General features: G+C 35.5%; 1 long non-coding RNA gene across 3 annotated transcripts; it reads left to right on the top strand.

Annotated features, from left to right (window-relative positions):
• The first annotated feature begins 1,215 nt into the window (after positions 1-1,215).
• Positions 1,216-13,400, top strand: LOC125681094 (uncharacterized). 3 transcript variants are annotated; one of them, XR_008800656.1, is made up of 3 exons: positions 1,216-1,249; positions 12,328-12,498; positions 13,009-13,400. It is a non-coding gene; the product is annotated as an uncharacterized LOC125681094 (long non-coding RNA). The 3 variants fall into 3 exon arrangements; XR_007372147.2 differs by lacking the exon at positions 1,216-1,249 and adding an exon at positions 1,293-1,412; XR_007372148.2 differs by lacking the exon at positions 1,216-1,249 and adding an exon at positions 8,029-8,149.
• Positions 13,401-13,618: the final 218 nt, after the last annotated feature.

Genomic DNA, 13,618 nt, shown 5'->3' with positions numbered 1-13,618 from the left:
TGATGGAACAGAGAGATACAAATCCACCCCTTATAAAAAACCTTCGATTTACGGCGCACAAAAAGCTGCGCACGGTTGAGGCCTGATAGCAATCATTGTATTTTTGCATTGCCGTCTCAGGAATTTGATATCAAAAAATTTCTAACATATTTTCCTATTATACTTGTGTCCGAACATACCTTCAAATATTCCTTAAAGCCCCATACCACCCGAAAACTCACAGCTTTTGATTATTTCGTTCGTTGACATAGCCATGTTAAGTAGCCAGACAATTCGAATCCCGGCTCATTTACATACTTGCACAATAACGTCTAGATGTGAACTAATATCCCCACAAATATTTTAGCTAGATATTTTAAATAATATATCATCCCAGTTTCTTTAAATGATAATTATTCAAATAGCTAAACTCACGGCAATGCGGCTTTCATTAGTCTGGTCCAGTCTCCATCTCTGCCACACGAGTGGATGTTAAGGACCATAATGGGCTTTTGTAGCATTTTCATTAATCAAGAGTTTATTTTACCTTTAGAAAAACTTTATATTTTTTTCAATTTCCATTAATTATTCGTGTTGATAATAAATAAAGAGTGAATACATAACTTATAACGAATTTTACGAATAGATGCCAATAGCAACAGGGTTCGAATTGACCGGCTACATAACATGGCTACGTCAACAAACGAAATCATTTGAAGCTGTGGGTTTTCGGGTCGTATGGGGCTTTAATGAATATTTGAAGATATGTTTGAACGCAAGTATAGTAGGAAAATTTGTTAAGAATTATTTGATTTTAAATTTATAAGACAGCAACACAAGAATACAACGATATCAGGCCTCAATCTTGTGCGCCATAAATCGAAGATATTTATAAGGGGTGGATCTGTAGCTCTCTCTTCCGTCACAATATTTTTCAGAGAGCTATAGATCAGCAGCTACGGGCGAGTGTGAAAATTTAGGTAACGTGTTAAATCATCGAATTTACACTTTGTAGACGTGTTTCCTTACACCAAATATACCTCCTGTTTGCACCATCCACTTCTTATGACCACTTCCGATTGTGGACGAAATATTGAAGAACCAACGGTGTGCAACTTTCTGGACTTAACAACCGTTCTTTAACAAGTAAATGTAGCCCCCCCCGTATCTCGTTCGGTAATATGTTGTAAATCAGTTCGTTATACTAATTGCATTTCTTTATTAAATCTAAGCTCTATTAAAGAAAATTGCTGGCTAACGAAACACTTAGGTAAATTTACGAAGCTTGTTCCAAAGTCATTTGGTGTTTAGAAAGCATTCAGTCTGAAAAGTTTTAAAAGATTTACATTGGGACGCATTTTGAATTCTGTAGAGGGAATCACGTTTAAATTCAGCTGAGTAAAATTGTGAATAATGATTTTGTATTCCTGACGGTAAGTAATGCTGATTCACTGTAAAGTACAAGATACACGGAAAAGTAAACTCTTATTTTAATTTAGATTTTTTTTCTAAATATCTATTGAATTTTGATCAATTCATTTCATTATAGATGTAGGGTTGAAGTTAAAATAATTTCTACGTAAGAAAACTAATCACGTGGATCATGTGACGTAGGGATAGTTGAATTTTGTCTGATTGCATTGACCATAACCATTTTTAAAAAGAATAACTGTAAAAAGAAGCAGATGTAAGAAAAGTGGTTGTTTGTTATGATCTAAAATTTTCTGTGCAGTAATTTTACAATACAATACAGCGCTTAATCACGGGGCTGTTAATCAAGAATTGCCGACTAACTGCACGCTCAATTAAACCAATCACATCACCGTATTAAACCCCGTCTTCGCTTGTTACAGTTTGACACTTGCGTATAGTCCTTTTCATCTCTTGCACCGTGCAATACTTTGAAAGGTGGTAACCATTTGTGTCTATTTGAGAGAAATAAGGTTTAATCTCGCTACACGTAAATAAGAGATTTTAAAAATACAATGAAATGGAATGCATTTTTCTTTATCAAATAATGAAATAGAATTGTGATTTTTTATTTAAAAATTCACCATTCTGTGTAAAGATATCTTATCATTCTTTAAATATAAATTGAAGTGTTCGTGATATACTATGCTGTATTATTCAAAGCATTTTGAATAATACTTTTATTTAAAAATTCAGACTTGAAGTTATGCAATAGGATTGCAATGGAGACGTGTTCAAAACTAACTATTTTGCTTTAAACATACGGGATTTTGAATGTCGGTTGCTGATACAAAATAATGTTAAGTAAAATAAATTTTATAGTATTGGAAATACAATATTGTTTAACCTGAAAAAATACTCGCATTCTAATAAGAAAAGCATTTACATAATCAGCGTGAACCTGGTACCAGACTTCTTAATTAAAAGCATGATTAATTGATGATAAACGTCTTTAAACATTTCTGATAAACTTTTAACATTAATGATAAATTTTAACATAAAGATATCGTGCTCTGTTTGTGCTAACTGTGAGGATGTCTTGGAGTTTGCGAATTACATGTTTGCATGGGGTGATTTACAAGTAGGGGGGGGGGGGATAAAAAAGAAATTATTCAAAATAATACATAGAAGTCTACACTTTTAAATTCAAAAATAAAATTTAAGCAATTTGATATTTCCAAAACCAAAATAATAATGCTAATAATAATGATATGATGGTGATGATGAAAGTAATTATTCATTGTTGCAAACAATGAATTTCATCCCATTATTTTCATGTGTATATTTTATTTGTTATATCAATATCTGTCTCATTTCCATAAACATCTTGAAATTCAAGTAAGCAAGTTAATAGTTAATTCTATTGATAAACGCGGCCTCTTTGTTGCTATTTGCAGTTCTCATGATACAATCGAGACATACAATAGATTAATAAAACATGAATATTTACATTGTGTGTAATAATCAGTCCCCCCCCCCTCCCCGAACACTGTCATTCTAATCATGAGAGAAAATAGAAAGATATCAAAATTTTTCGCACCAAAACTCAGACAGAACAGAGAAAGTTATATGAAGATGTTTCGGCCAATTACAGAAGCCATTAGGTAAGAGACGCAGAGTCGCGCGCACATCTTTGTAGTTCCCGGGTCTGGGGCCGCGGCGTTACGGTGCTGTGTGATCGATGGCGGCACTGTCTCCCCCCGTCACCGCTTCCTTTTCGTGTCTGTGATTCCCTGTTAGGGTTATCTGTTACACTATCTGCCGCGAGATAGGACCAGTAATATCAATGTTTGATGTCAGAATATCTTGGAACGTCGCTGCACAACAATTGAATTCTCCCGATTCCGTTAAGCACGAGGTTGCATCTCTGTTTTGCAATTGCATAATTCAATTGCCAGATCGAACGCATTTTTCGCGATTGAAGACAATTCTTCATTCGTACAAAAATATTCTCATTTTCATCTCCGTATTATGTTTCATTCTATTGCAATTGTTATTTGTGATCATACTTTTATCCCCATTTTAAGGGCTCCAAATAGTTTTATTACTATTGCCTTGCAATTGCGAAACTAAATAGGTTTAAATGCCGAGTTTGACCCACCGACCAATCGTTTACATGGTGAGAATAATACCACGAACTTCTTTTCTTGGTGAAATGAAAGTACCCACATGCGTTTACTGAGTAATAGACATACATGTATGTGTATGAGAAGCAGCGATTCAACAGATTGCATTTGTGATAAATTCATATTCAATCCTAGCCATTAATCATGAATCGTGTAAGCACTATTACCTGTCACATTCATATCTTTATTTCATTTTAAATATCAACAAAAATAAACCAGCAAGAATGAATGTGTAGATACATTCAAAAGTGTACCTTTTGATAAAACAAATGTGATTAACGTTGCTGAAGCGTTTTTAGCAAGTCAAACGTTGGAGGTCATCTTACAAATGTGCTTCAGGGATGCTGCAATTTTGTTTGGTTTGTTTTTGTGCATCCCATTCGAGATTTTTCCAGTCATAGATGACACCAGTTAAAGGTGAAGTGTCGCACATTTGAATTATGCATGGCGATCAGTGAAGAATCTTTGTCGTGCTAACAGCCACCGTTTAAGGTGATATCCGAAGACCCGTGAAGCATCGCTAGTTTGATGTGGCGTCGGGATCGAGAATCGAATCCGGAACCTTCCGGTTGTGAAGTGACGTCCCAATCAAAGTTATCGTTCCTTACAGTCATATATATACCTCTGTCAACGTCTCGAGGATTTTTCAAGATTCTTGTAAAATTGCAAAAATGCTCAAATATACGTACATAGATCATGTCAAGTCTTTCTGTGACACAAGAAGCATTGGAATGTGTTGAAACGCGGATATTGTTCAATTGCACTATATAGGTAGATATGCATAATTGTAATGGAAATTAAACACTACAATAGGTTGCTTCCTACATTTTCCTAATACCGTGAAAAAGTGGATTTACATGTGGAATAAAACTGCTAATTTATAAATGTTGACAGAGGTATATGCGAGTGTAAGGAACGATAACTTCTGGGTAGAGATTGAGTGACGTCCTAACCGCTTGGATACCGCAACCACTGGATGCTGAGGTAAACCCAAGTATCGCTTGCTGAACTTTCGGAAATTATATTCAGATGCTTTCCTTTCAGAAACATTTATTGGATAATGCCATTATGGTCCAGGTACTGTGTGAGGTCAAAGCAAGGGCATATACATGTTTATGGACGACAATATCATTTGAGAATAATTCTTTGGTTTTCTGTTCATTAAATTACACAACTCAATGCTAGTAATAGTAGTGCATTTTAGTGAAGTGATTGGTAAACAATTAGATATACAGTAACAAACAGGACTGGGTATATAGGTTGTTTGGTTGGTGTGTTTTTTTTACGTTCCGTCGAGAATCTTTCAGTCATATTGAGACATCACCAGTTGTAGGTACCACAAATTTAGACTTATGCTTAGCACTTACAGCTGTAGCAGTGAGGGTTCTTTAACGTGCCAAAGCTTGCTGCGATACGGAACCTCCGTTTTTTAGGTCATATCCGAAAGACCCGTGATTCTTGCTTCTAAATACCGAGCGTTTGGCGAAGGAGCAATCACTACCTATGTTTGACGCGGCCATGACATGAGCTGGGATCTCACTCTCACGACCTCCCGGTTACGAAGCGAACATTCTACTACTTAACTACCGCATCCGGTAACTGGGTACATGCATGTAATTATTCATAAATAATAAATTACTTAGGTAACAACTTCAAAAGAGTAATCAATATAAGTAGGAAAGATAAATGGATGTCTTAAGAGCTTGTGTTTCTTTAATAAATCCAATTGAGAATGCAATGACCGTTAATGACCCCCCCCCCCCCCACACACACACACACACACACACAAACACACACATACATATATATCAATATGAAAAGTGAAGAAGATAACAAACAGTGATCAACCTCATAACTCCTACTAGGAATTCAAAATAAAGACTTGGACAAACACGGAACCCTGGATATTGGACATACCAGAGGTGGGATTGGGTGCTTATGGGGAGTAAGCATCCCCGTTGACCGGTCAGATCCACCGTGAGCCCTTTGCCAAAAACGTCCTAATAATCGGTATGAAACACGTCAGACAGCATTTGACCCAACGATTGGTTGTATTGGCAAACTAGATCATTGTAACGACCATTATGATAGACTTTGCGAAATGTTGACTTTAAACGAGACTGTTTAAACCCCATTAATATCAACTTGTTTGTCAGTAGCCTGCCTCGATTTAAAAAACTGATCACACACAGAACAAGCTCTTGTGTATCGAATCAGATGAGAGATATAAACACCATATGCAGCTAATAATGGAATATTACTATACATAAATGTGGGAAGTTGACGATGGAGAAGCTATAAAATGTTTTGGGCAATAACTTTTTACAAATTATATTGATAGTCATTTCCTGATGAATTCGCTACAGTTGTGTGAGCAGTGTGCGTATGAATCTTGATATATAGGGTGTCTGTTTTGACGGCCGAGTATTCCAACAGAAATGAAAGTAGAATGTAAATACATTTTTTTGTTTAAATCATTTTTGAAAACACGCGAGGGTATTGAATGCGTCGTTTCACGTATTAGCACGTCATGAAAAAGGATGCCCGTGTGAAGGTTGTAGTCCATCAGTCCATACTCTCACACATTTTCAAAATTGAAATAATTTATCATATATATATATATATATATATATATGAAATATGCTTATATTGTTTTAACCAATCACTATGATTTCTTCAAATTTGCCCAAAATTAGGGCATGGAATGCACTAACCATTGTACTTTGTCTTAGTTTTCTAATGTACTTTGTCTTAGTTTTCACGCAATTCCTGAAGTGTGATGAGTGAAATAATACTTTCATTTATGGTGGCATGTATAGCTAAATCTAACGGTGTTTTCTGATTGCTAAACGCTGACTTTATTGCCATCCTTCAGAGATTCTCTCTACCAACAAAAACGACACCAAAACAAACCAAAGGTAAAAATGATTCCGTTAAGAACCGCATGACTCTGGGTTAACGACCATTTAATGGCTAAATGTACTGGCAGGGGACGTTCCGAGACATTACAAATACTTGATTCGAGCAGACACTTAAGAAAGCTTTGTCGTCAGTTGCTGTATAACGCCACCTGCCGGAAAGTTGCGACGAAAAACCTTCCGCGTCTTGAACTCCTTGTAGGCTTGCTGGGTTCTCTGTCCTATTGTTTTATGCTTCGGTATGATTTTATACTTTCACAGCTTTTTAATATTCAACTAGTCACCTGCAAATACGGTTTACGGCGATACAAAACGTATGTGACCCGTGCTTCAGAAGTTAAGTAGCCATTAGAAAGCACTGCTTGACCTTTGATTGTTTTATTCAAGTCGTCTCTCTATGACAGAATGCAGAGCAGAGTAGCTGGACTATATACATTCAACAGTAATGTAAAATAAAAATGTAGGCACAAACAGAACAAAAAGAGAACTCGTAATGATTCCGTTTTGTCTTGTCTGAAAGCCCAGATTACTGTCAAAATATACAATTCTATAAAAAATAAATGAACATAGCATGTATCGTCTTCTTTTTTCTGTGTTATTTTTCACAAATTATGTGAAAAAATCAATTTCTGAAACAGAAAGCATAACGTCTCAATTTGTATTATACCTTTCGCTCACGAGTACTGTAATCTAATATTTCACCCAGCGTTCACGTTTCATACAGAAATGAGAATCAATCAGTTCACTTTGAGGGGTGATATTTTACTCTCAGAAAAATACGGAGTTTTCTACTCGCATTTAATAGCAGACTGATAGATTGTCGTATCAGATAAAATAGTATATCAGTTTTTAAACGGTTTGATGTCGATAACATAATTACTGAACAAGATTATTCAGCTTGGGAACAATTCATTCAGGAAAAGAGATTTTAATTTGAGTTTAAAAAAGGAGGAAGAAGCCTAAATCTTCGACACCTGATATTCGAGGAATACCGCTTTGAAGGTTACTGTAAAAAAAATTCTATAAATACAATTTTCAAGTTTCGTAAATAGAGCTCATCATGGAATATTTGTCGTCGAATATATATATATATATATATATATATATATATATATTTATGATCCATATAGGAATATAATTTAAAACCAATCTCCCAGAAAAAAGCCCAGTGTTTAACCGTCCTTTGTTGAGAGTTCCTGCATGCTTGTCCTACTACTGGAACAAAGTTGTCAGAATGGATATTTGTAGTTTGTGTACTTTTAAGCCATTAATTACAATAGAGATTACGAGGAATCTCTCTGTGTTGAAGTAGATGTTCCTGTTGACATGAAATGTTTTCCTCTTGAACCATCAAACATTGTTCCCCGTTTGTCGACCTTGTGTCTACTGTCTCATCCCGGAACAGGAACCTCAGCTTAATCAACTCGTACAAGAACTCATTGTTTCCTTTAAAAAGTGTCCGATGCAATTATTGAATATCTTAATAAGTGTTCAAATTTAGTCATAAATAAAGTTTTCGGAACATAAGAAAAGAACACAACAGTGCCAGAAATCCAATCTTCACCGGAAGTAATTAGTATGTCGCCATTGCAATTACTTGGTCCGCCATGTTGTGCGTGGGGATACCTAAGCTAGACACGGAGTGAATCTGCCTGGGTAGGGTTCATTTACGACGGCCCTTGTGAAGTTCCACTGGTGTCTGTTAACCGCTAATTTCGCATGACATTTTACGAACCGTGAATGTATCAGAAGATTCTGAAACCCACTCCATGTGTTTTTTGCGAAATATTATTCATTTCATTCCGAATTAATCTACATTTGAGAGTTATTACAGAAGAAGCATTGTAGAACAATTATTTACTCAATTGCTCTGGTAAAAGTCCTTTTAAGTCATAATGTTTATGAAATATCGAATATCAAGATTGCCCCCACCAAATCTTACATATACTGTATATCTGCACATGAATGTGCACGGACTCTTTATCTTTACCGGTCGGAGATTCTATTAAACATTTGTCAAATTGTAAATGTTGAATTATCCAGTAAAACATTCAGTATATGTAAATTTACCACTTACCAAGTGCTTGCAATACATATGAAATTTTTTGCAAACCTCGATTCCGTAGAGAGGTTTCGTGTTTGAGAAATTTAGAATTTTGTTGGCACTATGATTCAGCGAAAAAAAATCCAACAGTGTAAGGTTCAAACATTGTATCATGATATAAAAGTTATATCATTTATACAAAGCGCAGAATCATGTACATGTCCTACAAATGGATTCGATGACGGATACCTTGCAGTCAGTACCGTGCATGTCAATGTACTATCAGCATTCTAGATGGTAACGTATATTTGAGTCAATCTACATGTACTATCAGCATTCTAGATGGTAACGTATATTTGAGTCAATCTACATGTACTATCAGCATTCTAGATGGTAACGTATATTTGAGTCAATCTACATGTATTTCAGAGTGTATCTACCCTTCAGTGATCATGAATGCTATTCTGAATTGGGAAAGTCTTTTATTTTTCTGTTACGGTGGAAATAGTTATCACGTGTACCTGTAATCACTCATTTTACATATTTTGAAAATGAACATATTCAACAGCTAGTCTAATTGAAACTGTTCATGTGATTCTGTGATATTCAGAAAGATAGAGGTGGTAATAAAGATTCCATGTTATAGATTTACTTGTGTTCTGCATTATGTACATAAAATGTAAGCTTGATATTTTAATATGGGTTTGATTTTAATTAAAGATGGATTTTTGTCATATATTTTGACTATATTTCGGTGGAAAATATCTATTATCTCTATTTGAAAAATAATAGTGATTTTGTTTCCAGTAACGCAATACCATAATACAAAAAGATTTTGAGAGCAATAGGAATAAGTTTGAATTGGCAAAATTAACAATATCTATAAAATTTGCTATTTGATATGCCTAATCTGCTGCCTTCCTGTAAAGACCAATCAGATACCCTGTCTTTATTCCTTTTAAAGGAAAAAAATATATCATATAATGACAAATCATTTTATATATCTTAAGTGATCCGATCCCCTTTGTAGAAATCTCTAGACTTACACCAAATACTACGATTGGTCATTCATATAAGCAAAAAGAAAAGAAAAGATCTTAAATTCCCTGTTTATTTAGGAATCTGTTTGAATTGATGGAAAGAATTTGAATGTTTTGATAAGGTAATGACATTACGATGGAATATTCTAAATTTGCGAATTGAAAAACATATTTCACTTTAGGTTATTTTTCTATCCACACTCGTACTGCTTTTATATTAATTATTTCTTATTTATACGAATTCGTCAGCTATTGATTCTCAAAAGGTATATTGTGACATCATTTGTAACACAATGTACATATTATATATACTGATCATCATGGGGATTAACTAAATACTGCTGTTACGCAGAGAGTCGTAGATTTTATTCCTTTAGCAGTATGCAACTAGAAAATACAACTGTAGAATACTATACTACACTTATGACGATGGCATAAAACAAGGACCGCGATAATAAAGTTTTTCGATTCAAGAGAATGTATATATTCTCAAGTATATGCATGTAAAATATCACATTTCAATGTGTCCAATAAATATGAGAAGAATTCAAGCTTAAAGAGTCCCATGGGGATCCGGGTTAGAATTAGTCCTCAGTACCCCCTGCTTGTCGTAAGAGGCGACTAAATGGGGCAGTCCTTCGGATGAGACCACAAAAACCGAAGTCCCGTGTCACAGCAGGTGTGGCATGATAAAGATTCCTGCCAGCTCAAAGGTCATAAGCGCTGAGCATAGGCCTAAATTTTGCAGCCCTTCACCGGCAATGGTGACATCTCTATATGAGTGAAAAATTCTCGAGAGGGACGTTAAACAATATATAACCAATCAATCAAGCTTAAAGAATAAAGGAATCACTTATTGATAACCCTATATAAGTAAAATTTTCTCGAATAGGTCGTTGAAGAAACCATTACATAATGTATGACCTAAGATGATCAGGGTTTTAGCAGTGATGAGTTTGTAAACAACCTCTGGTAGCATTTGGTTGCCATCTGTGAACTACGGTAGTCATTGACAACTACAGTAAGTGCTACCATCCGTGTACAACTATAAAATACTATATAACGATCTAGTTTGCCAATACAACCTATCATTGGGTCAAACGCTGTCTGACGTGTTTCATACCGATTGAACACTCGGCCTTTCTTGGCACACTGATTCTGACTACGAATGACTCCGTTTACATGATCAAGATATAGGGCTCACGGCGGGTGTGACCGGTCGACAGGGGATGCTTACTCCTCCTAGACACCTGAACCACCTTTGGTATATCCAGGGGTCCGTGTTTGCCCAACTCTTTGTTTTGTATTGCTTATAGGATTTATGAGATTGATCACTGTAATTTATCCTCGCCTTTCAAATTACACTTTGTCATGAAAATATTGCAACCTGGTAATGGCTATGACATAAAAACAAAGTCCGCCATAATAAAGCTTTTGGAGTCACGAGAATGTATATATTGACAACTAACTGCTACCATATGAAGCAATTTTTATTTGCAGAACTACATGTGCATTTGTATGAATGATTTTTTGGTCAAATTCAAACAAATGACAATGCATGGTCACAATTGGTAACCATTTTAACCAACGAAACGGGGAAAACGGACGACGATATGTGTTCATTCTCAGAGTAGTGTTCACATTTTTGCAAACACGGAGTAAACAAAATTACCTGCAGATGATCAATGATTAACACCACACGCTTACCCCTCGGTACTTTAAGAAGTTTTTCTACAGTAAAAAGAGGATGTCACGAGGCTACAGAACAGTTAGGAGAACATCATTCCTAACTGTATTAATATGCCAGATGAATTTAGAAATCATATTAGACTTACAAGAGAACTGTTGACTCTATGTCCATGTAAGTACGTGTAGCTAATAGTAAACCTTACAACAAACTGTGGGCCGGAAGTAGACTCTATCAGGGACTCTCTTATGATCCCCTGGTACATGTTTAGGTCTATAGGTACGCTCGAAAGTGGTTCAACTTGCCGTAGGTTGCAAGTAAAATGATCCCTCTATCGTATTTTGTTGATTCTTTCTTCGTATGTTACATTCTTCAAGAAAACAAAACTTGCATACAGAACACCGTGATCCCTGTCCATGCTTTCAAAAAATACAACAGCTGTAATAGCTGATAAATAATGTTCCGTACAAAAAGTTCTGATCATGAGAACGTAAAGTAAATTTTAGTCAATATGTAATAATATTCCTCTTTCTTTTCATTTTATTTGGTAATCAGGACAGTTTCCGGTCAATGTCTAACAGCCTGCACTCGCCGCCATGTTAAACTAGTATCGTGACGTCACGTACCTAACTTGCTTACGCTCTCAGTTGCTGGTAGATTTAAATCCGGAGAATAACCGATGGTGAACGTTGGTAACCAACTGCTACCATTAGAAGTTGTTATTGACTAAACATGCTACTAGGTTTTTTTTTTTTTTTTTTTTACATCGACCTTGACTTTGGGCTGTTTTGCATCAATCATAACGTTGATTTTTTCCTCATCACAAAGGAGGGACCCGGATATTATTTGCATTTTAAAGATTGAATACATTTCTCCAAATGACCTATTTACCCTTATGGAGCCTGAGTCTGTGGCCATGTAACGCGATTTCATTTTCTGTCTTCTACATGTTAAAGATATGATCTATGTAACTCCGCTCTGAACCCTGGGGCTTTGAATCACAAGTTTGGTAGAGGCTTCCACATTTATGATAACTACACAGTTAATAAAAAAATATTTTTAGGTTTGGTTCTACCTGAGGACTCCAGGGAGATGCCCTACCCTTGATATGCATCAGTGAAAATGAATAAAAATACAACGGACAGGATCGGATAACAACAGCTTCTCCAGAGGTCACTGATTTCAACTTTATAATTTAAAAAAAAAAATCAATCCAAGAAAAGAAAATACTTGCGTAAGTTTTTTAAAGAATGTTGTCCATGTTCAGGCAATTTCATCTGAGAAAAACCTAGCTAAAATAGAAAAAGCAACGTTTTTGGGATTTTAGAGGATGTTGTTAAAAACCACAAAACAAATCAAACTCTGCATGGATTCTAGCTAATGACATGCATAATGTTTGTTTGGTATAGGATACCAGGCAGTACCTAACAAAAGTCCATGTCGATGAAAGAACAATTGTATAGCGTAAAAACAAATACATTGTAGCAGATTACTTCGCAGTAGAACTTTTTTTTCGAACAGTCGATGCACAATGACCTGCTGTTAGTTTGACTGGAAAAGGGTTATTCTAGTACAAAACAAAGATATTATTTTTTTATTGCACGAGTTGTCTTTCTTTGTTCTTAAGCCTATATTTCATTGCTCTGTAGTTTTATCGCATAGAAAATTTTAAGAATTTACAAATTATCAACTGCTCGTGAAATAATGCATATACTCCCATTAATAAAGGTTTCATATTTTGTAGATATGAGTTATCATATAAGGCGGAACAGGACGTTCTCGTCTATCAAATGTACTGAAAAATTCGACAACCAACTCAAAGAACGTCGTTTCATCATTCCGACGCCATCGCAGAAAAAAAAATGTTTTGCAATAGTTCCTTCATAATTTTGACTGAAATCAAGAATGATATTACATAATGTAAAGTACGTCATATACATGGTATTTTGGGGGAAAGAGGTAAATATGTCCTGGACTACTTTCCATTGTTGATATGTCTGACCCAGAATTATAACGCTGTGGAACTCTGTCCGGAAAAAGAGATGTAACTTTCTACTAATCCATTCCAGAATCAACAACCACCACTGCATCTGCAGATTTTCAAGATAAGAAAATGCAATAAAAGGCTTAAGTGTTGACAAGGCTTAATGTCGTGTTTTTGCCGCTGGATTTACCGCTCGGTAGTAATTGACAATTAGAGCATAAGCCTGTGGAGGTAGTATCCACACGCGCAGGATTATCTGTTTAATTGGGAAGTTTATCTGGTAAGTCACAAGGACGACCCCCAAAATACAGATGACCCCGGTCTCTGTCCGATTTTATTGCCTATTATAATTATTTGCTACTTGAAATTG

Source organism: Ostrea edulis, chromosome 2, assembly GCF_947568905.1.
Source record: "Ostrea edulis chromosome 2, xbOstEdul1.1, whole genome shotgun sequence".
NCBI classification, from domain to species: Eukaryota; Metazoa; Mollusca; class Bivalvia; order Ostreida; family Ostreidae; genus Ostrea; species Ostrea edulis.
Note: the sequence above shows the minus strand (reverse complement) of the source record. Positions and strands in the feature narration are given on the sequence as shown.